The 27,242-nt window shown below is 37.8% G+C and overlaps 1 long non-coding RNA gene across 2 annotated transcripts in view; it reads left to right on the forward strand.

Annotated features, from left to right (window-relative positions):
- The window catches only part of LOC136713843 (uncharacterized), a 126,070-nt gene extending 99,299 nt beyond the window's left edge, over window positions 1–26,771 (forward strand). The window contains exons 5-6 of one of the 2 annotated variants that reach the window (XR_010804983.1): window positions 20,401–20,495; window positions 25,630–26,771. This is a non-coding gene — a long non-coding RNA (uncharacterized LOC136713843). The remainder of the gene's footprint in view (window positions 1–20,400; window positions 20,496–25,629) is intronic. The other variant, XR_010804982.1, reaches the window with a different exon arrangement.
- The last annotated feature ends 471 nt before the right edge of the window (window positions 26,772–27,242 follow it).

The raw sequence follows: 27,242 nt of genomic DNA on the forward strand, positions 1-27,242 counted from the left end.
CAAACTGATATGGAGTATTCACAGGAGATCAATAAGACCATGGGTCTAAGATCTGAATTTATTCTCCCACCCACAGCTAATTCATAACCAAAGCACGCCGTCTGAGTTCCCAGTGTTCATACGAGCTGAAGGATGTGGAATGTATGAGGGTATAATATAAACATTACATAATTCACTGGCAAAGAGAGGCTGAGAAACTGAGACTACTCCTCGCATGCCCATAGAGAATATGTTTAATCATATTCAGCTCTCTCTTGCATGTCTGTGTTTAATATAGCCTGCATCTAGGCTGTAATACAGCACTCAAGGCTTTCTTATTCGCTTGGAGTCCACTGCTGTTATTTTGAAAGGTGGCAGGGTGGGGGGGTGGGATGTATAGCCTTGTGATAAAGTAAATTCCAGTGATCATTCCTCTTATGAATTTGTTGAGTCTGTTCTTGAGTTTTTTTGTGGAGATGCAATGAGTACCTTGATTCTGTTGTTCAGCCCATTGTGGGATTCATTTTCTTAGCTGATTATGAACCTTCTTCAGTCTCCAGGGACTCTGGGTTTTTGAGCATTGCGCTGGCTCTGCTTGGAAGAAGAAAGGGGGCGCTGAAGCCTTGAGTCCATGTATAAATATATGTATGTATCTATTTATGTATGGATTTTGGTCACCTGGAACCTATTTATCGAGTTCTATATACTGATTGAGAACTACCGAATTTGAAATTAACTTTACATTTGACAGGTTACCTTTGAATGTGTAGTTTATAATTATTAAGTCATCTGAGAAATGTAGAGCTCGTATATAAATGTTACTTCTTCCCCATATCCATAACACCCATCTCTAGTTGATGATAATGATGATTATTATATATGTATATCATTCCCCTCTGAATGTTCTCCCATAACATTAATCTGGAGATTTCCATGTAACCCAAGCTGGTATTTCAGATTCCACAGCTGTGAGAGCAAGGCTTTCTAAGGAGTGTCACTCACTTCAGGGAGGCGTTTGAGTGTTTACAGCTGTTTTACCGTGGTTGCCGTGACACATCACTGTGAAGTTAATAAGTGAACTATACAGTAATCCTAGCTAAACACGAATCTAAGACTTATTCTGCTGAAATTAGTCAAGAGCGGAGAAAAAAAATCGCAATAAGTTGCTGTAGGTTTAGTTAGAACACCTCTCTTTTGAACCTCGGTTATAAATTAACCCCCCTTTCAATAGACCTCAATATCTTGCATCAGTGAGCCCAGAGAAGTGTACAGGATGGGAGACTGTGATTCACTTCAGACCCCATTTCCCAGATGAAGTTAGGTGGTCAACGGAAGTTTAATGCAACACGAGCGCATTTACAAGGGTTTTGAAAAGCTCTCCCCTTCCTGTTGCACCGTGATCACAGTTGAAGATGGTCTGATGTCGACCCATGGCGGCAATCTGCTCACAGCCATAAATCACAATGTAATGAATAATCTATGGTGCAGTGAACCTAGGGGTCATGTATAACATAAGTACAGATGAACACCAGACTTCTCATAAAGATAACACCCTCCCACCCCTAATACAATACCTATCTGTTTACTACACTTGTCTGCGGTTTCCCTGTCTGCATTCGGTTTCTGGAGTAAAACAATCGGCAAGCCCTCCGACCCGGCTGGCATGTCTCATAGTCATTGTCTGTAATGGAGAGTCATTATCCGTATTTGGGGGTGTTATCCAGTCCAATCATCCCCCCTAAGGTGTTTCACTTGATGGAAAATGGTGGGCAATTGGACTTTTGTTTAGGGTCATGGCTTTTGGAACTGTGATTTAGTTTGTTGGCCATGAGTGTTGTACGTCATTGGTATTTGTGTTTACAGAGGCACCCATTACAAGTATAGGCAGGTTTGAGAGGAGTTTTTAGTTTAGTTTTTCTGTTTTTGTGGTAACAAAGCACTGCATATAAGAAATGCATCCATCACCCCATCCTTGCCTGCGTTCAAAAGCCCATGACTGTGGTCATCCCCCCATACTGTTAGTTAATACGTGCTATATAATAAAAATGTAAAATGTATAGCACTCAACTTCATATATATAACTGTCTCCTATTGCAGACATGGCTCATAAGCTCCTGAGGTTATTTTTCTGTATTTTCTTCACTTTATATTGATGATAACCCAGACTTCAAAACCACAGAAGGTTTGTAGTCACAGATTCTAAAAGGATAGTCTACACCAGAAACAATTAATTTAGCAGTTTCTTTAAGGGTCAAATATCAGCTAGCAAACTACGTCTCAGGCTGCTGGGTTTGACAGGCAAAGAAAGTGTGGGATAGATATTAGACTAAGGAGATTGCATCTACAGGTGTTGTAGATAATCAAAGACAATATGCTGCGTCTAAATTATCTGCTGTCACACAGTAGCAACTAATGGAGACTTAAAGGGGGAGGGAAGCTATTTGAAATTTGACACATAATATGATTTAGGAATCTGCCATTGAGAAATCTGTGGAAATCTTTAATTAATTCAAAAGATCCTAGCTATTAAAAGGACAATGCGTGTTATAGAAAACCCTGAGGCTCAGAAATATCACGATGATCTGTAAAGTTTGACCTCTATTATCTTTACAATTATTTAGAATTGAGCACTTAATATACATAATGTTTATATGTAACACTACCTAATTACGCACAGAACTTAGTTGAATTATGAGATGGAGTGATTGCTTTTCTAGTCTTGTGCGGTGTGCAGTTGTCAAAACCATTAATAACCATGTGTCTATACAGTATACACTTTGGGGGAATGTTTGGAAAGTGCGTGATTATGACATTATAGGGGAAAGAGAACTGCTGAGGAATTGAAAGTGATGATCTGATTTGACGTGATCAGTTAAGTCTTTCAGGTACCTCACACGTGTACATACGTGCACACACACACATATGCACACACAGTGATGCAAAGCAAAATTCTTGCAGCATCGGTATCTTTGCAAGTTTTTGAGCAGGCTGTTTTGTCAATGATCAATTCTGTGCATGAATTACTGCCTTCAAGGTTTGTATTGTGCTGGAGAATTGTGACACCTACAGCATCAACCACACGATTGACAATGAAAAGGTGAAACTGTCTGCATCAGGAAAGACACCAACAGCGATAGTATGTTTGTAGTGCACCATTAAAAAGGAGGTAGTGTAAAACATGCTAGAACAAACAAACATGTTCTTAGTCATGTATTTTGTCCATGTTGGTGCTGCCTTTAATCAGTTTTCGTTTATTCAATGTACGTCCAAGTAAAGATTTTTTACATATAAAAAAATAATAATAATGATAGGCTATATAGTTAGTACATTAAACCCAACAATGAGATTAATGTATTTAAATTTAATTAATGCACGGCAGAAACCTAAATTCGAAACACAATTATATGTATCGCTTAGCATCCCCTTCAACATAAATATACAATATACAGTATTGATTCATTGCTGATGGAAAAAATATTTCCAGGACATCAGATTGCATAAGATAACACTAAGCCTTTGTTCTTCTACAATGGCAAAGCATACCTCCATCGAACCAGCCGTGCATGTACTCACACACGCAAGCACAGGAGAAACATGCAACACTGATGAATAAATACATTTCTTTGTACTTTTGTGTACATGCAAGCAATACAAATACATAAATGGTGAAATGACAGACAAAAGAACATGAACAAAAATGTCATTGCAGTATTCCAAATGGATGTACATAGCATTGCCGTGATCTGAATTCAAGTCTGTTTCGTACCCATCGAATGGTATTTGACAGAATCCCTCCATGGCAGCTCCAACATATTTTCCTTTCCCAGTGTTTCTTTATTCTCTCCTTCTTTCTCTCATTCTCTCTCTCCCTCTCTCCATCTCACACAGTCAGACAGCCAGGCAAGCAGACACTTGCAGCTCGTCTGCAGTACAGTTCCCACAGCCTCAGAGAGACTGGTACTTCCAGACGCTCGAGCTCCAGTCATTGGCTGGCTCTCTTCCACAGCCGTGCTGACCCAGTAAACTTTCCAGTGAACCTGGATTCCTGCAGTCTGATTTGCTTCCTCCTCCTCATGTGACCAACCCCCCCCACCCAGCCTCCTCTGTGGAAGATGCAGTTATCCAAAAACTCATTGCGTCGGATGGATCTTTGTGTGTTCTCTCATTTCCTGCGTTCTCCGTCTTATCTCGGAGGGGGATTTCTGCAATGTGGGGCGGGCTGGAACTCGTACGCTTTCGAGATGCGCGATGCGAATGCAAGAAAGTTTGGTTAAAGATATTAATTTGCAAGCAGCCTCGGCATAAACGGCCGTGAGTTGAAGAGGTGGAATTCTCTTGGGACTTCATTGTCGGCTTTTAACCCCTGTGGCAGAAATGGGCTACGAAGTCAAAGGGGGTTTTTATCATTTGATCGGCATCACTGTGTAATGCTGCGACAAGGGAGACAATTGCCTGTTGCTGACATTCTTTGGATTGGCTGATGCCTTGATAGATAGCAACCATTTTTGGTCATGGGAAATTTGCTTTTTATTTACAGCCTGCATTGCACCCTGTAGGAAGCATTGAAATTTGTGCCACACAGCTTGTTTTTTCCCCCCTCGTCTTTATATTTTCCCATGGCCTAATCTGGGAGCTCAAAACCTTGGAGATTGGATAGTTCTCACCACATTTTTCGCTGAACAGCTCTGTGATGTTGGTGATTTGGGAGTTTAGGTCGGGGAGTTCTGCCTATTGCAGATAACCTCTCCGATCCGACACTGCAATTTCAGCCCCTATCCTCTAATGCGTTGCGTCTCATGACTTTCCTTTCCTCAACACACAATCCAGGAAGAACAAGTCTGTAATTTTAGCATTAAATGATCCACCGTGTATTATCGTTGAACCCATTATGTGTAACAAATGGCCTGATTTTAAAACTTCAAAGGTGTAATCTGTACACCTAGGACACCTCAAATAAATGGGTATATCCCCGTTTCAAAATGCACCAATGTTTTTACTGTAAAAATCGAATAAAAAAAAAACAACAAACATGCTTTATTTATTTATTTATTTATTTATTTACAGCTGCAGATGTGCTGGAAAAAAGTTACTATTCTGAAGATTGCGAGGGGGTGGGAATAATTTCTAATTGATTTGCCATAACTGGTTTCATTCGTTTGTGATTATAATTTTTTTACCTCTTCCCATTTAAGTAATGTGATTGTTCGAACCATTTTGCAAGTCTACTATTTATATACTTCAGCTATGATACTACATTCATAAAATATTTAATTCTCCATTAAAAAACAGCTGCTTGAATAGATCTTAAAGTGTAAGAGAAATAAGGAGCCGCTTCAAGAAATGAAAGGAGGTATGTTCCCATTTTCTACGCTGTGCTGAAATAATATATGTGTTGGCTTAGTTTGGAAGGTGGCGTTATATAAATTAACCCCCACAGATTTCTCCCATACAGGCTGAGCCCATTTTTCTTCCTGTCTTCAAAAATAGAAAAGGAAAAGCATTCTGGCAACAGCTTGTAATAACACTGGGAGATGTAGTACAAGTGCAGCATTATTTAATTTTATGCAGCGCCAAGGTGCAAGATAGACCTGACTTGTTATGTACTTAGAATATATACTTTAAAAAAGTGAGCAGCAATTATAACCTAATTGAAATAATGTATTAACAGGGGTTCAGTACCACAACTTAGCCAGAGCTCTGCAGATGTTTAGCAAGATGCAGGGTTAGTATCACGGTTAGACTTTTGCTTAACAATTTTTATATATTTTTTTAAATTAAATCCCAATGTCTCTTCAGAATTTCGATGTTCTTATGAGAGGTCACTGAAGACCGAGTCTTGTTAATATAATAGAATTGCCCACAGCGAATGGCACACGTTTGAGCACAGAAAGGCTATTAAAAATCTGTCAGAACCACATATTTATTTTCTCCCTTCGTCGTTGTTTCTTTTACACCACCATCATGCTTGCTGTGTTGTGGAGTTGACTGCGGCAGGTCGCTGGGGTGTGTGATACTGATGCTGGCAGGATCACTTGCTTTATTTGCTTTAAGAGCTGTCTAGCATAGTCGCCTTCACCCTTCAGTCAGTTTTGGAGTTCCCCATTGATTCCTCTCTTCCAGCCAATTATATGCTCTGTTTCTGTGTTCCACCTCTCTGATTTTAATCTTATGCTTCTCTGCTACTTCTAATTAAACCTGTCTTAACAGAAGTACAAATGCTTTTCTGCTTCACAGTCAGATCTAATATTCCTCAACTCTCTTTTCTCCATGTTAGATTATAAACTACCCAAAGGTTCCTTTGGAGAGAACCACTCCTTGGCTGGCACTACACGGTGGTCATATAGTGTGCCAGTGGACAGTGGACAAAATAGTATAATTACTGCCATTGTGGCTTAGATTTTTTTTCTCCCTCACAGTTTATTTTGACCTACCTCTCCGATTTAATGTAATTAAACCATCTGTTTAGAAATTGAAATATAGCTACTTTGGAATAAAATGTACATGTTTTCATCTAGTAGCCTAACATTAATGTTGCAGAACTTGGTGGAATGATTGTGGCCTAGTGAAACTACAGTGAAACAAATGAGTAGGTTCCTGATTTTGGTGTTTATATAGTTGTTTGGCAGAAACCTGTACTGATTGCAATTCATTGTAAAGTCACTCTTATTGTTGGGGAGTGATTTATGATTATATTTCAATACAGATGACCACAGTCTCTGCAGTTAAGTTCATAACTAAAAGATTAAATTGGTGGGTTAAAAAAAGCACAGGCACAATAAGAAAATGAAAAATGATTGATCTCTCTTTCTGTCTCTCTCGCTAGACTTAAATTGACTGAAACCCTGTGCTACCTTTAGAAAAGTGTCATTAAAAATATATTTTTGATTATGTTGTTTACACTAGCTCTACCTTCCCCCAACCTGCCAATTAAATATTTGCAAAATAGCAAAACAAATTGGAAACTTACCACATAATTCATGCTTTTAGCTTCTGTATAATATACACCATATGTTTTTCTAGGAAAAATATGCTAATTTGCAGGTATCTAAGTTCCTCACATTGCATTCTGAAATGCTTTATATTTTCCTTCTTTCTTCTTCTCAGAAATTAATATATATTTTGATTATAATGCCATTAAAAGTAATTTTATACACATTCATGTTTGATGTATGATCAAAAACAAATGCATTTGTACATTATATGTTATTTTGGTGGGCACAAAAATATGAATTTTCCAGCTTGATTCAGTTCTACAGACTAAACTTTCCACGGAGATATTTATCAAAATAATTTACCAGTTGACTTCAATTATATATATATATATATATATATATATATATATATAATATTCCTGTGTGTGTGTATGCATGTACACACACACATACACACACAATATAGGCTATAATTAACAATATGTTAGAGCTCTAACAGTGGGGATTAAGGAAACTCTACAGCATGTTATCAGGGTGGGATGATGTGGACAAATCCCAGGATTCACTAGTGTATTATGTTATATAAGAGATCAGAAGAATCTCAAATGATAGCACAGCTGCTAAAGTTGCCTATTCCAAATAAGCTAGGAAAAAAAACAAACTTTGCAGTGATTCCTTAATTAATAATGATGGAATAAAGACAGGAAATGTATATTTAAGTCTTCTGTGAGTATGTGTGGCAGAGTTTAGTAGTGTGACACAATAGAGCCTGGTGAGTAGAAGATCAAAGTTGACTGTCATCGGCCTAAGCTGGAAAAATGTCTGGTTTCCCACAGTCAACATCCTGCCCTTTTACATGAAAGCCAAGCACATGGCTGGAACCTCCGTTAGTGGGTGCTTGAGTGGGTTTCTCTGGGAACATGTTTAAACCGAGCCTGTGGGCTCAGGATGCATTATCTGAACGACTGGAGTCTGGGAACATTGAGCTGCTTCTTTAAAGAGAAACTTCGCAGTGCGAGGTCAGTACCTGTCTCATTCTTTTAAAACTCAACAGGAAAGAGATCTAAATGCTGCCCTTTCATTTCTACAATGTACCATTGTGTTGAGCTTAGTGACCCAGCATTCTCACTGCCCCCTCCACCCAAGTGGACAGTAATTACCCTGGTTTTAATATGGTGCACTAATGTAATTATTGTAGGACAGACTTCTATTTTACAGCACATTTTTAGCTTGGATTTACTTGGACCTTAATTGACACTGACCTTTATATGGTTTGTATTGTTCTAGTCTTTACCACACAAGTTTTAATCCCAAGCTTATGAAGGTTTAACAACCCTTCATTCCTATCCAGAGACTTTTAAATAAAACTGTATTTAATATGCACTCTTATATATTTATATCTGGCACCAGAATGGTTTCTTATATTATGGCCGCGTGCCTCTGTTTTAGTGTTATGGTAAATGAGTGGCCAACAGCTATTTTAAACAATGCTAAAGCTCCTCATTTATAAAGACTGTTTCCCACGGCACAGTTTCTCACTGGAATTTAATTCTTTCTTGGCTCTAAACCTCTGGTTCAAACAATATGAGATGAGCAGTTTGAAAATCCGCTAAAGAGTAATTTCTGGAGTATCCTTCAAAACAAAAAAGGCAATCCTGCCCACCTTCCTGAATTGGCTTGCAGCTGTGGGAAATTTCATTTTCACTCCCACGTAGTGACATAAACACCCAGGTGTGATAGGAGACCATACTTATTTCAGGGGCAGAATGGCCTGCGTTCTGCTTGACAGATTTCTTTCTTCAATTTCCTAACTGGTATTTGTTGTTTTTTAACTTCCAATTAATTGCTTTCAGCATTAAAAATTCTCTGAAGTGTGTTTATACTGTTGTAAAAAACAGTGACAGTTGTACCATTGTGTTTACTTGTCCTTACTCTTTTCAATATTATCCATACAGTTTTAACTAATGATATTGGTTTACTTTCCCTCATTTTTCAGTTTTTATTTGAACTTACAATGGACAATCATATGGTAATACAATGCAGGGAAGAAAGTAACCGTATAAGTTATTGATCCCCTGGCATCCTTATTAAATGTATGAAAGGACCATATAAGATCTTTTCCTTTAAGCTCTTGCCCCTTGCCCCCGAACAAGACCTTTCTTTGTAATTATGGTATTTCCTGCTAAACCTTCATTTAAAGTCCATTGTGGTGGTATCAACAACAATGTATTCATTTACAACTTTAAATCTCCCCATCTTTGGCCTCTTTTGGAAAAGAAAACAACTAAAATGTCAACATAAAAAACATGAAAATGGCACATATTGTTTTAACTGTGTTTATATAATATTGAGGACTTGTGAAGTAAACCAGTTTTTTAGAATTATTTCGGAACGTGCCCTGAAGTATTTCCATCTTGCAGCCAGTATTTCCTGCTTGTCCTTAAAAAAAACATGCATACCATTATGAAACTGTTGACATTTAGTCAGCAAGTATACTTTCGTTGGGTGAGTTTCTGTTAACGGCCAGAAATACATTCTTCTTATGAACCTGATATTTACACTGCAGCTAAGTACTGAGAGAAAATATGTTATTTAAGCTCTAGGGGCCCCTGATGTTTTCTGTTGCTGAGCCGCCAGTGATGTCATTGAATACATATTGTTTCAACTCTCGATCTTTGGAAGTTCAGCCTAGCAAGGGGAGTTCCCTCAGTGTTTGAACTTTAATTACTGTGATGTTTTTAGCAGACATTTAAATGTTCATCAATTGTTCTCAAATGTTACCTTTGGTGGAAGAAAAGTATGAAGCTTCTTAAATTTAAAGCCCACAGGTGTGTAACTAGTTTGCATAATTAGCGCACTTATTATTTTATTTGTTTTAAGAAAATATGTATATTGCTCTCAGTTGGACCATGAACTTTCTTGGTACAATGAAATAATTCAATGAGAAATGTCACATCTTTTAGGTGTGAAAGCTGTTCAGCTGGAATCTAGTGTTTATATTAACATGTTTTAACTGAGAATACTGTCTGAGGCAGGTTTAGAGCAAATGTTTAGACCAAAATACAATAAAAATGTTTTGGCCAGGAAGTTAGACAGGAGTCCCTAAAGGAGTTAAGACAGTTTATTTTATTTTTATTTGAGAGAAAATGAAAAATAAAAACAATTACTCACCATCTTCCCCCAGGAGGTACTACTAGCGATTACTTTATCTCGGTAGGAGACTTAAATTTGTCTGAGGAGAAATTCCAGAGACATCCTCACAGTGCCTGTTGTGTTCATTTTTGACATCCCGACTCTTGGTTTCTGCTGCTTCAAGTGCTAAAACTGGGACAGCGGATGTAATGTTTCAGACACGACTAGAAAAAAATACAGCTACATAAATTGTTGGTTGAATCAGTAGGAAGTGAAGGCCCGGTTTCCTTCTAGGGTTGAGATAAGTAGAGTTACAGCTTGGAGCTTTCAGTCTGAATCCTTTTTATCGAATCTGAACGTAAATGAAAGCTTGCGCTTCTGTGAATTAATGCAATGTCATGTTTTCCTATGTCATGAAGGTACGTTTGGAAGGCTGTTATGTTTTATTAATTAACTTGGTATTACTGTCTTGGGACATTCAGCAAATTAATAAGGGTGAAGAGCTGATTTTAATGCCATTTTTAAATCCCAGGGTTGAAGTCTGGTTAGGTAACTCTGCGGCTACACTCGTTTCAGCCCAATGTATAATGGAAAGGCTGGTCAGGAAATGGGTAATATAAGGGTGCCTTCTTTTTGATTTGTAACCCCTTACCTTCTGTTAAACCTAATAGGTTTATTTACCACTGAAATAATTTCTAATGATATTTTTATAAAATACTAAATTGTTGGATTTATCCCTCTTAGGTAACCATAGTTTTTTAGGATGGTATTTTAAGCTTTAAATTAACATCTGGCAGGAAAAAAGAGAAGCATCTTAAATGCTGATATTTAAAGGGGTTTATATAGCTGGAGGTATACCTCAAACCAAAGGGATGGAGCGGCATATCTGGTCTCCATGGCGATCTTTCTTCCTCTGCCAGCAGAAATCTCGACTCTCTTCGTATAGGCTGCCTCAAGATCTTCACGAGAGTCTAGACAGTGGCTGTCTGGAGACAGTGGCAGAAACCAAACCCTCCCACATTTAACAAACTTCTACCTTTCTTTCTTCAAAAGAACTGTCTTCCATTTAAAAAAACATATAGATCTAAATGTTATGATTGTCTGTTGCTTGTTTTTGCCATGCTATCCATCCAGTTTCTCATTCACAGACACCAAATGTGTAGTTAATATGATTAGTTATGTACTGTATATGTTTTTAGTTTTTCTGAGCATAATGAACTTCATTGGAAAGCCAATGGAAAGATTGGGTGTTTGGCAGGTATGTGGTAAATGTTCTGAGGACTTTGAAAATAATGTTCAAGGACTCAGATTATTATTATGTTTCTAATCTCCTAACCCACATGTTATTATAAAGCAATGAGTATGTTGGCCTATAATTATGGATTCTGGGTATTGCTATGTTCATTTTACTTTATAACGACCTTACCTTGGCCTTTTCTTATCCAATGTTTTTAAGTCAGTCTTTATACTAATACACAGAGTCCTTACTAACACAACAGATGATTGTGCACCCTTTACAGTTTGTTGTTCATTAACGATAAACAGTGATCCTTTCCATAATATTGAAATTTGAATTCCAGTGTATGTGCCAGGTGGATGGTGAAGACATGGTGATAGCCTATCAGTCGTGATGTAACAAAGGTCTGGATATTCATAAACAGTTCACGGCCATTGTCTGCAAGTAGTTTCACTTTCCCTGGTGCTTTTTAAGGGTGTATTTGAACTACATTTATACTGCCGATTTTGTATGTGCCGGCTACCATGGCATATTTTCCGGTTGTCAATTTGCATGCTGCAGCTACTTTTCAACTTTGGTAGGACGTACATAATTTAGGAGAAGCTTTTATCTAAAGTGACTTGCGTAGTATTTCAAACGCTAGACGACAATGTATTGTGTGTACACAACATTACAGGGGTCACTCTTACATGACTTCCCGTACTGTGTTGCATTGGCTTAAAAGCATGTTGCTCTCAAGACCACCCTATCACTTTAAGTGTTGTTACCTACCGGTGTGTCATCCGAAACCTGGCATGACTTGCAGTGCCTGGATCTTGCATGAGACAACCACCTGTGGCAATGTGGTCTGACATATGAAAAGGAAGTACAGTAACCGAACTGCCCAAGATCACATTAACCGTGAGTGACATCATTATTTATAATTGACACTGTTGCCTGGGGCTTGGCTGAGAGACAGCAGCCTGTTGTTGTTTCCAGTCTCTCTTTTATGAGTATTTTTTCTCCTTTACCTTCACCGATCTCAGCAATGACATCATCCTTTTCAACTGTTCACCTCTAGGTAAACTTTCAGCCAGACAGCAGATCCTGCAAGCTTCAGCATTTATTTTCCCTTCAGTGTCGTCCGCTGTTAATTAATTTAAAGAGGGGTTTTTGCGTTTATGAAAACCAATTTCTGAGCCCCCCTGTCAAAGCCTCTGCTTGAGGATGAGCTCATAATGAGACAATAAAAGGATGATGTAATAGACTTCAATTGGATCTGTTTGGAAAGTCAGACGTTTTCAGTATGCTGGAGTTGTAATCAATTCTACTTGGCTGTCCTTTCACGTACACTGTGGATGTATGTGCATATAGCAAATCTGTCAACTCTACCTCTTTTCTAGTTTGTATACAGCATTATGAACCTCTAAGGATCTACCTGTTTGTATGCGTTTTGATAAATATGACATTCACTTAGATTTATAATGAAAACCCATCAACCATCCCTTTTTTCTTTCTATCACGACTCCTGAAATACATCTCATTGATTGATTCACTTATGGATAAATCTAATGTGCCCTTTAAGTTATTCACAGTAGTCCCTTCTTTAATATCAGTTTAGCTTAAGACTTGTGAGGTTTGCTATTATGATATAAATGTACCTTATGATCTTATTGGGGTTTGGTGGTTGAGTTTTTTTTTTTTTTTTCTTCATTGCTCTAAAAATGTATTAACAATCTAACTCTATCCTCTACAGCCTCTATCCTCTACGGCCTACATTTAATTACATTGGGAGAGGAATGTGATCAAGAGAAATTTGGCTTGAATGACTGATTAAGGGGTTTTGATTAAAGTTGCAAAATACATTTCCTGTTTTGAATTACATCTTGTATTTATGCCTAATTTTGCAGTTAGTTTTTAATGCAGTGTTCAACAGTTCTTCAGTTTTCCACCTCTAATGCCTCATTCTGTGTGCAATTTCACAATTTCATTATTCACTGTGATATCACCTGCCAGTTTCATTTTTAACCACAAATCACTCAATGTGAAAAGCTGAAAAACTATATATGCTGTGGAGGTCGTTTGAGTTTTAAGGCAATGTTTTGTATCCAGTGTGAGAAGCTAAATTTAAGGATTGGTAAATCGGACCATTTACAGTAGCGAACCAACACTGGCGCTTCAGCTATTTTGACAGTTTGCCAACAACAGCACAACTGTAATGGAAAGGAAAAGCCCCTGAAATATCTAATGTACAAAAGTATGACTAGTATGCCTTTTTGGACTTCGTTACTTCATGTTTGAAGCCTGAATATTTTTGACATTACATTTTAGTTTATTCAGTATAAATTGTTAACTATTTCTTCATTTAAGACTTTCATATTGAGAAGTACTGGGGAAAGTATGCTATTTGTCCTAGAATCACTGCTGGCATTTGGCTGCTGGATCCCCACTGAAAGGTAATGCTGTTATCATTAGCAAAATGTACCATTGGTGGAAAATAGAGGCATTACATTGTGTGGGGAAATAACTGAATTTGTTTAATTTTCGCTTTTGTATTCACACAGGTACCACGATTAATGCACAAACAATATTTTAGATTAGCACAATCTCAAAACAGATGAACAATATCGAGGCCAGTACATTTTAAATTACTCATTTTATATGCCCATTAAGATGTGTTTACTGAGCCGTTATCATATATACATATTACTACATTGCTGCTAACATGTCTTCTGTGCTACCCCAGAGTTGGAATCTGCGCTGTATTCTGTACTGTGTTAGGACTACTTTATTTAGGAAAATACTAGATGTACTCTTATATAAAACGCTTAAAATAATAAAAGGATACTTTCATGTAAATATATTTTTGACAACTGATAGGGTCAGCTGAGAAATAAACAGTATCGTTCCCACACTGATCCACAGACTACAGGACCCTGGCTTGTGTGCTGAGTGGTGGCCTTTACTGGTCAGACCATTTGGGAAGCTCGGTTGAACCATTTGTTGTTGTCGGTTTGCCTAGTGCAGAATACATTTGTAATTTACTCTTCTGAACAGAAACATGACGGTGCCTCAGCTCCTAAATACCGTTTCACATAGCTAGTACACACTGACTTGTACTGATAGTTTATTGTATTTGTTTGTGTTCTCAGGCGTTTAATATAAGTGACTGGTACAGTCAGGTGGAATGGTTCTCTTGCAGACCAGGGTTAGACACATTAAGGCAGTGAATGAGTTTGGCGGTCTGAGATGAGCTCCCAGTGGAAATTGTTTGATGTCCCAAAACCGCCACACAATGTGTCTGGAACGAAGAGGATATTTCAATTTGGTTGCTGTCGCACTCAAAGAAGGAGCGCATGATGCAAGTATTTCATGGTCTGTTCTGGCCCAATATGCATCCATATATACTCCCACACACGACGTGGTACACATATACATGTGAAATGCAGTTATAAAAAAAATTGACTTCACCCCTTTTAAACATTGTCCTCCGTAATTATCCTCAAGAACTGCATGGTGGGCTATAGAAGTGTTTGTATATTATCCTTTGTACTGCATACCACAGATGACTTTAATAGACATCAGACACTATTATATTAGGCAGGTGGCAATAAAAACAAAATGATGCAATGTACCGCAATTAAGCTGTACCTGTCCTGTTAGATGTCACTGCATTACCAGATGAGTGTTTGTCAGTAATACGCTTCACATAAAGCTGAGAGCTTGTTACCAACAAAGTAGCATTAATCCTTTAACACTTTATGTGGCAGTGGTGCAGTAACAGATTGTCCGTAAATAGCATAACTATTTAATTTGGTTCTGATGGATTGGGGTTTGTGTTACACACATACATCTTTTATGGTTGAAACAATTTATACATTAAATATGTAGTTGTGAGAGAACCATCCTGATTACATAAACGATATATGCAAAGTAGATTCTGGATAAAAACAAGAAAATTAGTTGAGACCAGGACTGACCTAAAGCTAATGGTCGCTTTTGGGATTTCTGAAGAGGCCTATGGAGCGTGAGATTATTATTATTATTATTTTTATTTCTTGGCAGACGCCCTTATCCAGGGCGACTTACAACATAAGTGCATGATGATAAGAGATGATTGGATGAACTTTATTGTGTTTGTCAAGCACAAGGAGGAGGGTTGTTAGCCTGCAGACTGGACTCACAGAGAAGCAGTGGGCAGCTAAGACCCTCTAAGTGAAAGCCATTGTGTTCCTTCAGCAAAGCTTAGCATGGGAAAAACAAAGAAAAACAAACCTGGGATATTGTGACCCCTGCCTTGCATCCCCAGAGGCCATCGTCCAGTTAAAACCAAGAAGCAAGCTGAGTCTGACTTTTAGGAGCTCAATTAACATTTTAGTAGCCACAGGCTGTGAAGCTGATGAGAACTTTGACCCCCCCCATCCGCCTGGTTTTAAATGTTGACCTCTTGCGCGCAATGGTAGGTTTCATCTGCTGTGTGCTAACAGGCATGGAAGGCTGGTAGATGAATGTATCTCCATTATCATTCTGTTTCATATGGCACTGCTCCTGTGAGTCATATCTCAAGGGGGTGTATTGAGAGCAAGCGTGTGAATGGCTCGCTTGAAAGGTACAAAATGCCAAAAACACAGATTAGGTCAAGAGGTGGAAAAGGCCCAGAGAGAGAGGGAGAGGAAATGGGTTTAAATCTCTTCTCAAACATAGATATCTTAATGACTCTAAGTGTATATCCATCTGTGTTTAACAGGGGAAAGGTCAGCTACCACGGGTCTACAGAATGGACAGTAAGATAATTTAATTTGAATGGCCAAAGCCACTTAGGAAATGATCATTTGAGGAGTTATGATTGGAAGAAGCAGTCCCTAGATATTTGAATCGATACACAACACGGCAACTCAATCTGCCTTTCAAAAGGTTACAACAATGATCAAATACATGGTTCTGTGAAAGTTGAGTGTCATGGCTCTACTAGACCACGGTTAACACGGATCTAGTATGTGAACTACTAGGGTTACCAACCCTCCAGGAATATATATATTGTATGTTAATCTGTACAGCATGCCTCAGTTTTTGGTTTTATATTTGGATTTGACTGCAGCATGTACTCTGGTTATGATCAGGTTGAATAATTAAATAGCTTAAGGTAGAAATGGTCTTTAATTAACTTTTGGGATCAAAAACAGGGTTCCGTTTTGGCTCGGGCTAGGGTTCCGAAGATAGAATAATTACTTAGTTGATTACTTAGCTAATTAATTATATCTTGATTATAATGTAACGTGTATTCTGTGGAGATCTGCCCCAAGATTCAGGTAGTTCATGCAGCATTGCAGGATGTCTTGTGATTTACATTTGAAACCTTACAGGAGCAAAGATGAGATCACATGACATGGCACATACTCATGAATCTGTTTAAATAATGGATCTAAATATGAATATGACCACTTACTATAAGTTTTGTAGGGAAGATGTACCCACCCACCTTGCCTTCATATAACCAGCTCTAAATCAACATCTCTGGGTCACCTTGGGGCTTTAAATGACAAGCCAGAGAGTTTAAAATACATTGAAAACCTATTATGGGAGTGGTTTCAAGGTCAAGACTACCTTGGAGGCAGATCTGTCTTAGTCAGATTTGTCTCGGAGATAACTGTTTTATACAAATATATATTTAAAAGCATTAGCCTATGTGATGTTTTTCTCAAACTATATTAAAAGATGCATAGAAATGGCTAGAAAGGGCAAAAACATATGCATTCAGTTCCCTTAAAGATGTTGGCTAAACTTTTTTAGAGGACAAGTATGTACATGCGCAAATGGATATCATGAATGTGTGGTATTGATGCAAGGCAAGGAGACATGTCAGAATAATGAATGTGTCGTCTTGAGCACAAATGTGGAAAAATATGGAGTAAGGTGTTTTTGAAAAGATGCAAACGCGTCAGAACTGTACATCCACCTTGCGCACTCCATAGAAATCAATAAATCAGCGTTCAAGACCATCTGAAAATACATAACTGACAAATGAGCAGAATTGATTGAATGTTTGTGCTCGATTAAATCCCAGAATAACATTGCTTCAAAGAAAGGATGTGAATACTTTCAACTGCTGCTGTATGTCTACTTTAGTGCAAACATCATGTCTAATAGGATTGTTGTTTACATTAAATGTACATTTTTCTTGTCAGTCTTTGGTCAAAGTCCAGTAGCACATCATACCAGTCTTCTCAGTTAGCCTTAGAAGATGCACCATTTGAGGATGGACTATTTCTTGTCAATCTGTCACAGCTGGTACACAGGCTTTTCTCCACGCTCTGGCCCAAACATCTCTCAGTCTCTGAGGTGAGACGAAGATAATCCTCAAAGCTAGGCTTCTGTCTGTCTGTCTCACAGCGGGCAGAACTCGTGGCTGAGCCTCTTTCTCTCTCAGAGCTGTGACACAGACAATCTCCAGAGTCTGCCTCTATCTGAGCTGCTGCTTATATCCTCCTGATGGTTATGCAGATATGACCATCTGTCTCTCACTTAGCAGGTATACAGACCGTCCAGGAAGTCTGTCTGTCTGATCCAGATCACGCCAGGCTGTTTGTTGCCTGTCTCTGTCAGTTGGCAGAGGGGTGTGTAACAGCTTTCTACCGAAGCACATTTTCTCTGTCTCTTTCTTCCAGATTTCTGTCTTTGGAAAGCATTGACATCTACTTTGCACTTACTGTACTGTAATTCAGTGTTAGAGCTGTGCTGACTACATCTGCTGAAATAGCTCAGTTTCATAGTAACCCTGCATAGATTAGATTATTTACAAAGGCACTCCTGAGATCCTAAAATATATTATGTTGATTAAATGTATATTTTTCAACAGCATTATGTGTGTGAGCTTGTAATTTAAATTAGAAAGTGATTTTTTTTTTTTTAATCTACAGTAATGTTAAACCAACAATTTAAAATTAGTATTATAATTATCATTATTATATATGAAGAGCTGAAGTGTTTGTAGGGATACAGATGTATTCTTGCTACTTAACCATTTTCAAATATTTTTTCTGTACAAAAATACATTCTGGAAGTTTCGTGAAAAAAGAACTTTAAGAGGGGATATATGTGTGTATGGTGGTGGTGAGGGGGGGAATACTCATACTTAATCTCCTTTAATTAAAAATGTGTGCTCACCTTCTTAGAATATACATAGAAAAAAAGGATATGTGAAGTGTAAATAACATGATAGTGTAGCTGTCAAACCCAGGAAGTCAGATGTGGCATTTTCACAGTAATGCAAAGTACACTGAGAGAATGAACAGAGATTGTGATATTGATCCAAGAATATAAAACTCATATAGAGGATTAAGTTTTAATTATTCTCTATATATGAAAAATAAAATAAAAAAACATGCTGTAAATGGAACATAAGAAGTGATTTCCGTCTGCATAAGGGGGAAAACACGGTTTACAGTCAACACCGTCTGATGTCACGACAGCAACTTTGATTTTGACTGCTTCAATCCATCACTTTTTTTTTTTTTTTAATATCTACTCCTGGTGAGGACTCCAACCATTTTATATCCATAGCAGCATCAACATTTTTCTCTTAATTAGGATATGAAGCTCTGACAAATTATTATTAATGGATAAGAAGTATTAAAAAAGTATTCTCCAAATCACACATTATCAAAAAAGTGTCATTGTTTTGTGTGTCAATGAGTAATACCAGTATTGAATAACGTGTGTGTGGTTACACAGTGTTCAAGTTTCTCTTACGGATGTCTCAGATTTTCATATTTGACAGAAAATGTGAGCGATTTTGTATTTAGCCAGCTATTTCAAGTGTAGTGTTTAGCCTGCCTGCTGCTGGGAGTGACATTGAGGAATCCGTTGTTCTTTCTCCGCTTTTATTGTAGTCTGGGCAAAAAAGAACTGGGGTGAAATCAAGCGGGAGAGGAGTGGAGGAGATACAAATAGTATGGTATTGAAAATAAATTATGTACATTTCCATACGTTGATAGTGTGTGCATGTAGAGCACTTCCAAATCCACAGAGGGCATGGGCTGAGGATTTTGAAAGCTTATATCACAAGAAAAGATATTTCTGGAACATAGTGCTCATTTTTCCAGGATTGAAGACAATTGGAAGACTAACTCTACCTACTGACTCCTACTGTGGTTTGGGTTGTTGCCATGTGGGTTGCAATGGGTGGATCCCAGCTTTCCATATAATCAACAAAGGAGGTTCAGAATGGTTCCCCAAAATAAGAGCTTTTTATCTGTGTTTTCCAAATGTAATGGCTGAAGAATGTGTGGTGTGATGCAAGGCCGTGCTTACTGAGATATTCAATCTTCACAGCTGGGCAAATGATAGGGCTGTTATTTTGTAACATATCGCCCCATCTGGTGAAGCATCTTGATGTTTACAGAAAATACTGTCTTGCTTTTAACGGTTTCATTTTCTTCAGGAGCAGCATATTTGGGAAATCACACTCTTCTACTTTTTATTGTACAATATCTTCCCTCTTAAGAGAGAAATGGAGGGCTTTTAAAACAGAAAGATGATAAAAAAAGATGAAAAGACCAACTAGTACCTTCAGCGTAGACGGAAGTGGTTTCACATCAGTTATCCATGTGTGCCTTCAAAGGAAGACACTTATACTATTTTTAATACTTTTAGGAAGGATGTGTGTTTTTTTATGATCTCATTTGTAACAAAACCTGGATTTAAAAAAGTCCCCCACCCCCCGTCCATTTTATTCTATAAGCTGCAAGTTTTTGTTCATTCATTTTTGTCTCTTACTTTTCCAAATATGTCTTACTGACCTGAAACGAACAGTGTATGTCAGTAAGTGTTGCTTATGTACATAATCGTAGTCTATGCTTATCTACTTCTAGTTTTGGAAAGTTAATTCTTCCCAGTGAACGTTTTATTCCGTGCCACACCAAGCTGTGAAAATTATTCTTATTGTGATCTTACATGACTGAAGTTTAGATTTTGGAAATGGCCATTGAAATTCTTCTCACACAAAATTAACAACTTTTTTTTGTTTTGTCTTGAGACCCTAAACAACACTACTATCTTATCTGAAGTGCGTGAGTGTTGTTTTATTGCGAACGTGATTGGTAATTTCTCGTCTTCCTTTTTTTTTTCTCTTCTTCATCTCAGAACTCCCACGTGTGACTGACTCGGCTTACTAACCACATGCTAGTGCTGAACTCCCGGCAGCTGGACCTTAGTGAAACTTAGAAGGCTCTGATCAGGTGGGTGGCCGAGAGAGCTGCAAACCGAACAGCTGGTACCAACCCTCTGAACTTTGTCATTCATTAATAAATTATTTTTGGGCGCCATCTGGAGAAGGGGAGCTCTGCCACGGAGTGTGGAGCCGATATGGTGGGGTTAGTCTGAGACACGCCTCGTATTACAGCTTTGGCTCTTCATGTGCCAGACTGCTGCAAGACAAGGAGCAGGAATGAGGGGGAAAGAAAAGATGGAGACAAAGAGACTATTATCAGGCTGTTTGTAAGGGGATTGTGAATACAGCGTAGCCACTGCTGTCTCTATTCATGTTTTTTGTATTACCTTTTTTCTCTCAGTTTTGTGCTTATTAGTGCAAAGTACAAGTTTAAAACTTTGTTAACCTGCTTTGTGAAAACAATTCTTCATTGGTTTGGGATAATGAGGCATTACGATGACCACAGTCTGCAAACTAGATGTCTAAAGAAAGTTCTGCACCATTGTTTTTTTTTTTTTTTAATAGTTGCCTGTAGATGGAACTATGACACACCCCTAGCCACGTGTGTGAATACTAAGTAGTTTCCTATGATGTCATCGACTGGCCGCTGCTGTCCACCATGCCTGGTCGTTGATGTGGATTCTGCTCGTCTAAGGGTTAGGGTTGGGTTAGGGCATCACTCACGGGGCTGGGCTGTGTTGTTGCTGCCATGCCAATGTTGTGCAGAAATAATGGCCAGGGATATCAATGACCAGCTGATGCCAGCCAGTGCAGTGATGTCATCATCTGACTTTGGGCTTTGGCTGTAACATGTATAATTCAATCGAAGTATTTTAAGGGAGATTTGTATGTTAAATAAAACCAAGATAATATTTTATAGGAAATACAATATAATTACTGCTAGGAACTATTCAGAATTTACTGTCCACAAACTGCCTGGTGGTGCTTCTTTCAGGATCAGCAGCCTTTGGTTTTCATTTGAACGTCCCCATTAATGTTCACTTGAGATGATAGGACTGGGGAGGCAAGTTCTAGCTTGAAGGAGTTCTATCTTGGTTTAGAGTTATGAAACAATGTATCAGTGAAGGGCCTCCAAACAGATTTCAAAAATACATTGATCAGGGACCACCAATTGATTTTTTTTTTTTTTTTTTTAAGTATATTAAATGTTCAGTAGGTGGTCTATATAGGGACACTCATAACACCATTGTATTCTCATGTTTTCAATCATATTGGCCTGTGATGAGTATTAGGCTACAGTTAAGAATCAAGCTAGGATTAACATTCTGTATTAAGGGTTAAGGTTTAAGATTTAGGTTAGGGACAATATTTAGGATTAAGGCTATGGTTAGACTTAGGCTAAAGTGTGTGGTTATGGTTAGGTTTAGAATTAGCATTAAGGTTTAAAATGAGTGATTATTAACGCTGAATGATTAGGGTTTGGGGAGGGGTTCAGGATAGGGTTAAATTTAGGGTAACCACGTCTACTTTTTTTGTTTTACTCTTTGTTACCATGACGAGAACCAACTGCCCAGACGGAGTACTTACTAATCATAGTTTTAACTACTTTGTTCAGTTGTTTACTAAGTAATAAGGTAACTTTTGGTCAGGTGACTGTTAACTAGGACAGATTTATTTTTTAAAGTAAATATACATATGTGGTTTAGGCTTGGATATTTGATCAGCTTTCCTCCAAGTATTTCTATAAGGTGGCAGACTTGGCTGAGACAGGCAAGGCTACAAATGTTGCCAAAGACTGAGAAATAGATGTGAAATGGAATTGCCTTTTATGCTCTCAAATGAGAAGCTGTGAAGGCATTAGGTGCCAGTTTCCTATGCTGTACCAGGTGTGCTTTAAACCCATGGTAATCTTGCTACTCAGACTTACGTCATTACTGTATACCTAGAAATTAATTCTAGGAATAGAAAATAAAGCATAATGTGGATCGGGATACATATTTATTAACTCTTTATGTTAATATATAATAAAAACATTTCATATTCTTCATTAATTGTTTTCTGTGGTATACATCATTAACAGAGGCAGGGGTCACATGTTTATCTGAAATGCTATGCCTCCTAGAGGTTCAAATTCATACTGTATTTTTATGGGCAACACTTTTTTTTCTGATAACTATTCTGACATTGAACCAGAATCTGTTAATGTGTTGCTCCATATTACACAGGTCACTCAATATAGTATAATTGTGCTAAAAACAGAGAGAACTTTCCCTTTGAAATGTGAGTTTCCTTACTGTTTAAATACCAAAAACAAAGCTGCATTCAAGTTGAGCGTTCAAGCCTCTTTTAGCAAGATAACTTTGGATTAACTAGTGAATCCTGATTTTCTTAATGACCATAACTGTGTAAAGGTATTAATGAGGCTAATTAACATAAAGGCATTCAATAAAACCTTTGTTACTCCAGAAATGCCAGTAATTATAACTGACTTGGAAAATTGATTCAGTATGGTTGCCTGGCAAGGAAAAAAGTAATCTAATTCCTTAGAAGATATCAATAATTAATATGATCTTTTTAGAGTCCAGATTATTAGACCTGTATCTCCTAGTATAAATGCATTATCATGTTAACTTACTTTGTTCAGTTTTACTCGGGTGTCATCATATTTATCAATCATACTCAAAGATTAAAAAAATAATACAATACTGTGCAAAAGTTTTAGGCGGGTGTGAAAAAAGCTGTAAAGTAAGAATGCTTTCAAAAATAGACATGTTAATATATTATATTTATCAATTAACTAAATGCAAAGTGAGTGAACAGAAGAAAAATTTAAATCAAATCCATATTTGGTGTGACCACCCTTTGCCTTCAAAACAGCATCAATTCTTCTAGGTACACTTGCACAAAGTCAGGGATTTTGTAGGCATATAATCAGGTGTATGATTAAACAATTATACCACACAGGTGCTAATGATCATCAATTCAATATGTAGCTTGAAACACTATCATTAACTGAAACAGAAACAGCTGTGTAGGAGGAATAAAACTGGGTGAGGAACAGCCAAACTCAGCTAACAAGGTGAGGTTGCTGAAGACAGTTTACTGTCAAAAGTCATACACCATGGCAAGACTGAGCACAGCAACAAGTCAGTTATACTGCATCAGCAAGGTCTCTCCCAGGCAGACATTTCAAGGCAGACAGGGGTTTCCAGATGTGCCGTCCAAGCTATTTTGAAAAAGCACAAAGAAACGGGCAACCGTAGACACAGTGGTCGGCCAAGGAAACTTACTGCAGCAGATGAAAGACACATCATGCTTAATTCCCTTCACAATTGGAAGATGTCCAGCAGTGACATCAGCTCAGAATTGGCAGAAAACAGTGGGACCCTGGTATACCCACCTACTGTCCGGAGAAGTCTGGTCAGAAGTGGCCTTCATGGAAGACTTGCGGCCAAAAAGCCATACCTCCAACATGGCAACAAGGCCAAGTGACCCAACTATTCACACAAACACAGGAACTGGGGTGCAGAAAAATGGCAGCAGGTGCTCTGGACTGATGAGTCAGAATGTGAAATATCTGGCTGTAGCAGAAGGCAGTTTGTTCGCTGAAGGGCTGGAAAGCGGTACACGAATGAGTGTCTGCAGGCAACAGTGAAGCATGGTGGAGGTTCCTTGCAAGTCTGGGGCTGCATTTCTGCAAATGGAGTTGGGGAATTTGTCAGAATGAATGGTCTCCTCAATGCTGAGAAGTACAGGCAGATACTTATCCATCATGCAATACCATCAGGGAAGCATCTGATTGGCCCCAAATTTATTCTGCAGCATGACAACGACCCCAATCACACAGCGAAAGTCATTAAGAACTATCTTCAGTGTAAAGAAAACAAGGAGTCCTGGATGTGATGGTATGGGCCCCACAGAGCCCTGATCTCAACATCATCGAGTCTGTCTGGGATTACATGAAGAGAGAGAAGCAACTGAGGCTGCCTAAATCCACAGAAGAACTGTGGTTAGTTCTCCAAGATGTTTGGGCCGACCTACCTGCCGAGTTCCTTCAAAAACTGTGTGCAAGTGTACCTAGAAGAATTGATGCTGTTTTGAAGTCAAAGGGTGGTCACACCAAATATGGATTTGATGTAGATTTTTCTTCTGTTCACTCACTTTGCATTTAGTTAATTGATAAATATAATCTATTAACATGTCTATTTTTGAAAGCATTCTGACTTTAGAGCATTTTTTCACACCTGCCTAAAACTTTTACACAGTACTGTATATCAACAAGCAAAGCATACTTTTCAATCTCTTATGATTTGAAGAATGGTATCATATCACACCCATTTCAGAATGTTAAATATACCATTCAGACAGCAAACAAATCCGTGATTACTATTCAGGAAGTTTAGTTTTAATATTAAGTTTCTGTGATCAGAAATAATTGTGCAATTTAAATGTAATGAATGTGCAGAATGTATTCACATAGAGGCATTAATCATTTGTAGAAATTATACCTACAATCCACTTCACGTTTTAACAGCAGCAAGCTTTTGCATTGAATGTCAAAACCTCTTTTTCAGGATGATGAAATTAGGAAACTGTCTGTTTCTTAAATATATCATGTTTTACATCAATATTTCAGATCTTGAAAGGGGCGAAATCACTTTTGTTGCAGTATTTCTAGCTGGTTGGATCATCCATTTTATTATGTAGTCTGAGGACAGGAGGATGGAGCCTAGACTAAGTCAAAACTTTAACCCACCTCACAATTGCAAATTAATAAATTGGTACTTGGTGTAAGGTTTCTATTGGGTAGAAGGATGAGCCCTCTGTTGAGTAGAATGGTGCCATTGCATATTGGAATCATAACATGCAAGTCGCATTTTGATTGGGTCAGGACTTTCGATTTGACCCAGAGTTTAATCATCATTTTTCCTAGCCAGAGGTTTTTATTTATTTATTTATTTGTGGGTGTGGTGATCAATTTTTGTATTTAACTTTATTTGGAAACAGCAACAAAAAGTGACAACATCGGCCAACATTGTTTTCCACTGCACCTGATTTCCTTGTGACTCTTCTTATTCCTGTATTATTCAGACAAAGCCTTTCTTGGTTCTGAGAGTTAATAACATTGAATGCCTGTGATGGGCTTATGAAACTGAGAAGGAAAAAAATAATAATCACCTCACATTTGTTCTTGTTTGCAGTACGGGAAGAGGCTGGATTGGCTTCTTCTGAGACATGGAGAAAGCAGAGTAGAGAACGAAAGACCTTCAGCGAAACAATCGGGGAATTGTGAGTATGTGTTATGCTAATGAACTAAGGAAATGGCTTTTCAAGTTGATGTTATTACCCTTTCAGATTACTTTTAATCAGGTTCTAACAAAAGACTCAAGCGTACTATGTGTAAGGGATTGGTAGCTCATTGGATTTCCATCCAGTTTTGAGCCTTTTATCTCTCTTGCAGTAGCAGCCCAGCTTAATGGTTTCTGAAAGTCACTGTGGGCTGGATGGGTTGGGGAAGTGTAGCTCTATGTGAGGTAGTCTGTAGGCCCCAGTTTGCTCTTTTTCAATATCTAGCCAATTGCTGTTCAGAAACAGTGCCACAATGGCTGAGATTTTCATCCATCCACAGTACTCTTATCTGGTGTTATTTTAATAAATCACCATGGTTCGGTGGCCACTGTAGCCATTTTGTTGTTTCGTTGTTCCTGAACCAAGAATCTTGCGTTGGAGTTCTCTTTATTCCATCTTTCTTCTTAAATATGATCTTTTTATGATTTATTTCACATGGAGACGTTTGATTCAGAATTGAAATCAGTGACAGGGTAGGGTTTATTAGGAAAAGATTAGCTTTGGACTTTTGAACACTTAATCTGTCTTTGTTTTCCTGCCTTTGCCACATTTTCTCACAGGTACTTTTTTTTTTTTTTTTTTTTTTAATAGTCTATCATCATATATATTTCCATGGTCTATAAGCGTATTTTATATTTTTTTAGAGAATTCTATCATGGGCAAACATTGCAGCTGAAAAACATATCCTGGAATGGAAACGATATTAAAAGAAAAGCCTTGAGTGGGCACTAAGCCATATTCATTATAATACAATATTAAAAGTGGTTTATATGAAAGCATTATGTCCACATGAAACAATGTTGGAATATTCCAAGTCCCAGAGGAAAGCGAGTAGGAGAAAAATACCAAATAAAATAATGCAAGATAGGCAGAATGTTGTCTACAGTGAAACGTGCAGGTGGCAAAAATGTGACACTTTGGGATTGTTTTACAGAAACAGGAGATTTAGTAAAGGTACAAAATTATTCTATTCTTCGGCATATGCCTGTACCCTGAGGAAGGTGATGTGTGGGTGAATGACTTGGCTTTCAACAAGACAATGAGCCTAAACACCCTCAAAGGAAAGGGAGAAACCGAGAAAAAATAATAGGTGTTGATACTGATATGCTGGTCTCACCAGCTGCCTAACCTTAACCCCTTTGAAATGAGGCGCTTTTTTACTTAAAAACATTTTCATACCCATTCTTATCCTTCCTTTCTTTGTTGGGTTTCTAAAAGATTTCCTGGTGACCCCATACTTATGACTGCCTGTGTGTTTGCATGTGTCCGTCTATATATATATATATATATATATATATATATATATATATATATATATATATATATATATATATATATGTGTGTGTGTGTGTGTGTGTGTGTAAATATATATAAAAATTGGCTTAAAACTCTGCTGTGGAGAGATTCTAAATATATATACAGGCCTATTTCTTTTCTATGTCTTTTCTAATGCAAAATGAAAGGG

The sequence above is a fragment of the Amia ocellicauda genome, chromosome 18 (assembly GCF_036373705.1).
Source record: "Amia ocellicauda isolate fAmiCal2 chromosome 18, fAmiCal2.hap1, whole genome shotgun sequence".
In the NCBI taxonomy this organism is placed as follows: Eukaryota; Metazoa; Chordata; class Actinopteri; order Amiiformes; family Amiidae; genus Amia; species Amia ocellicauda.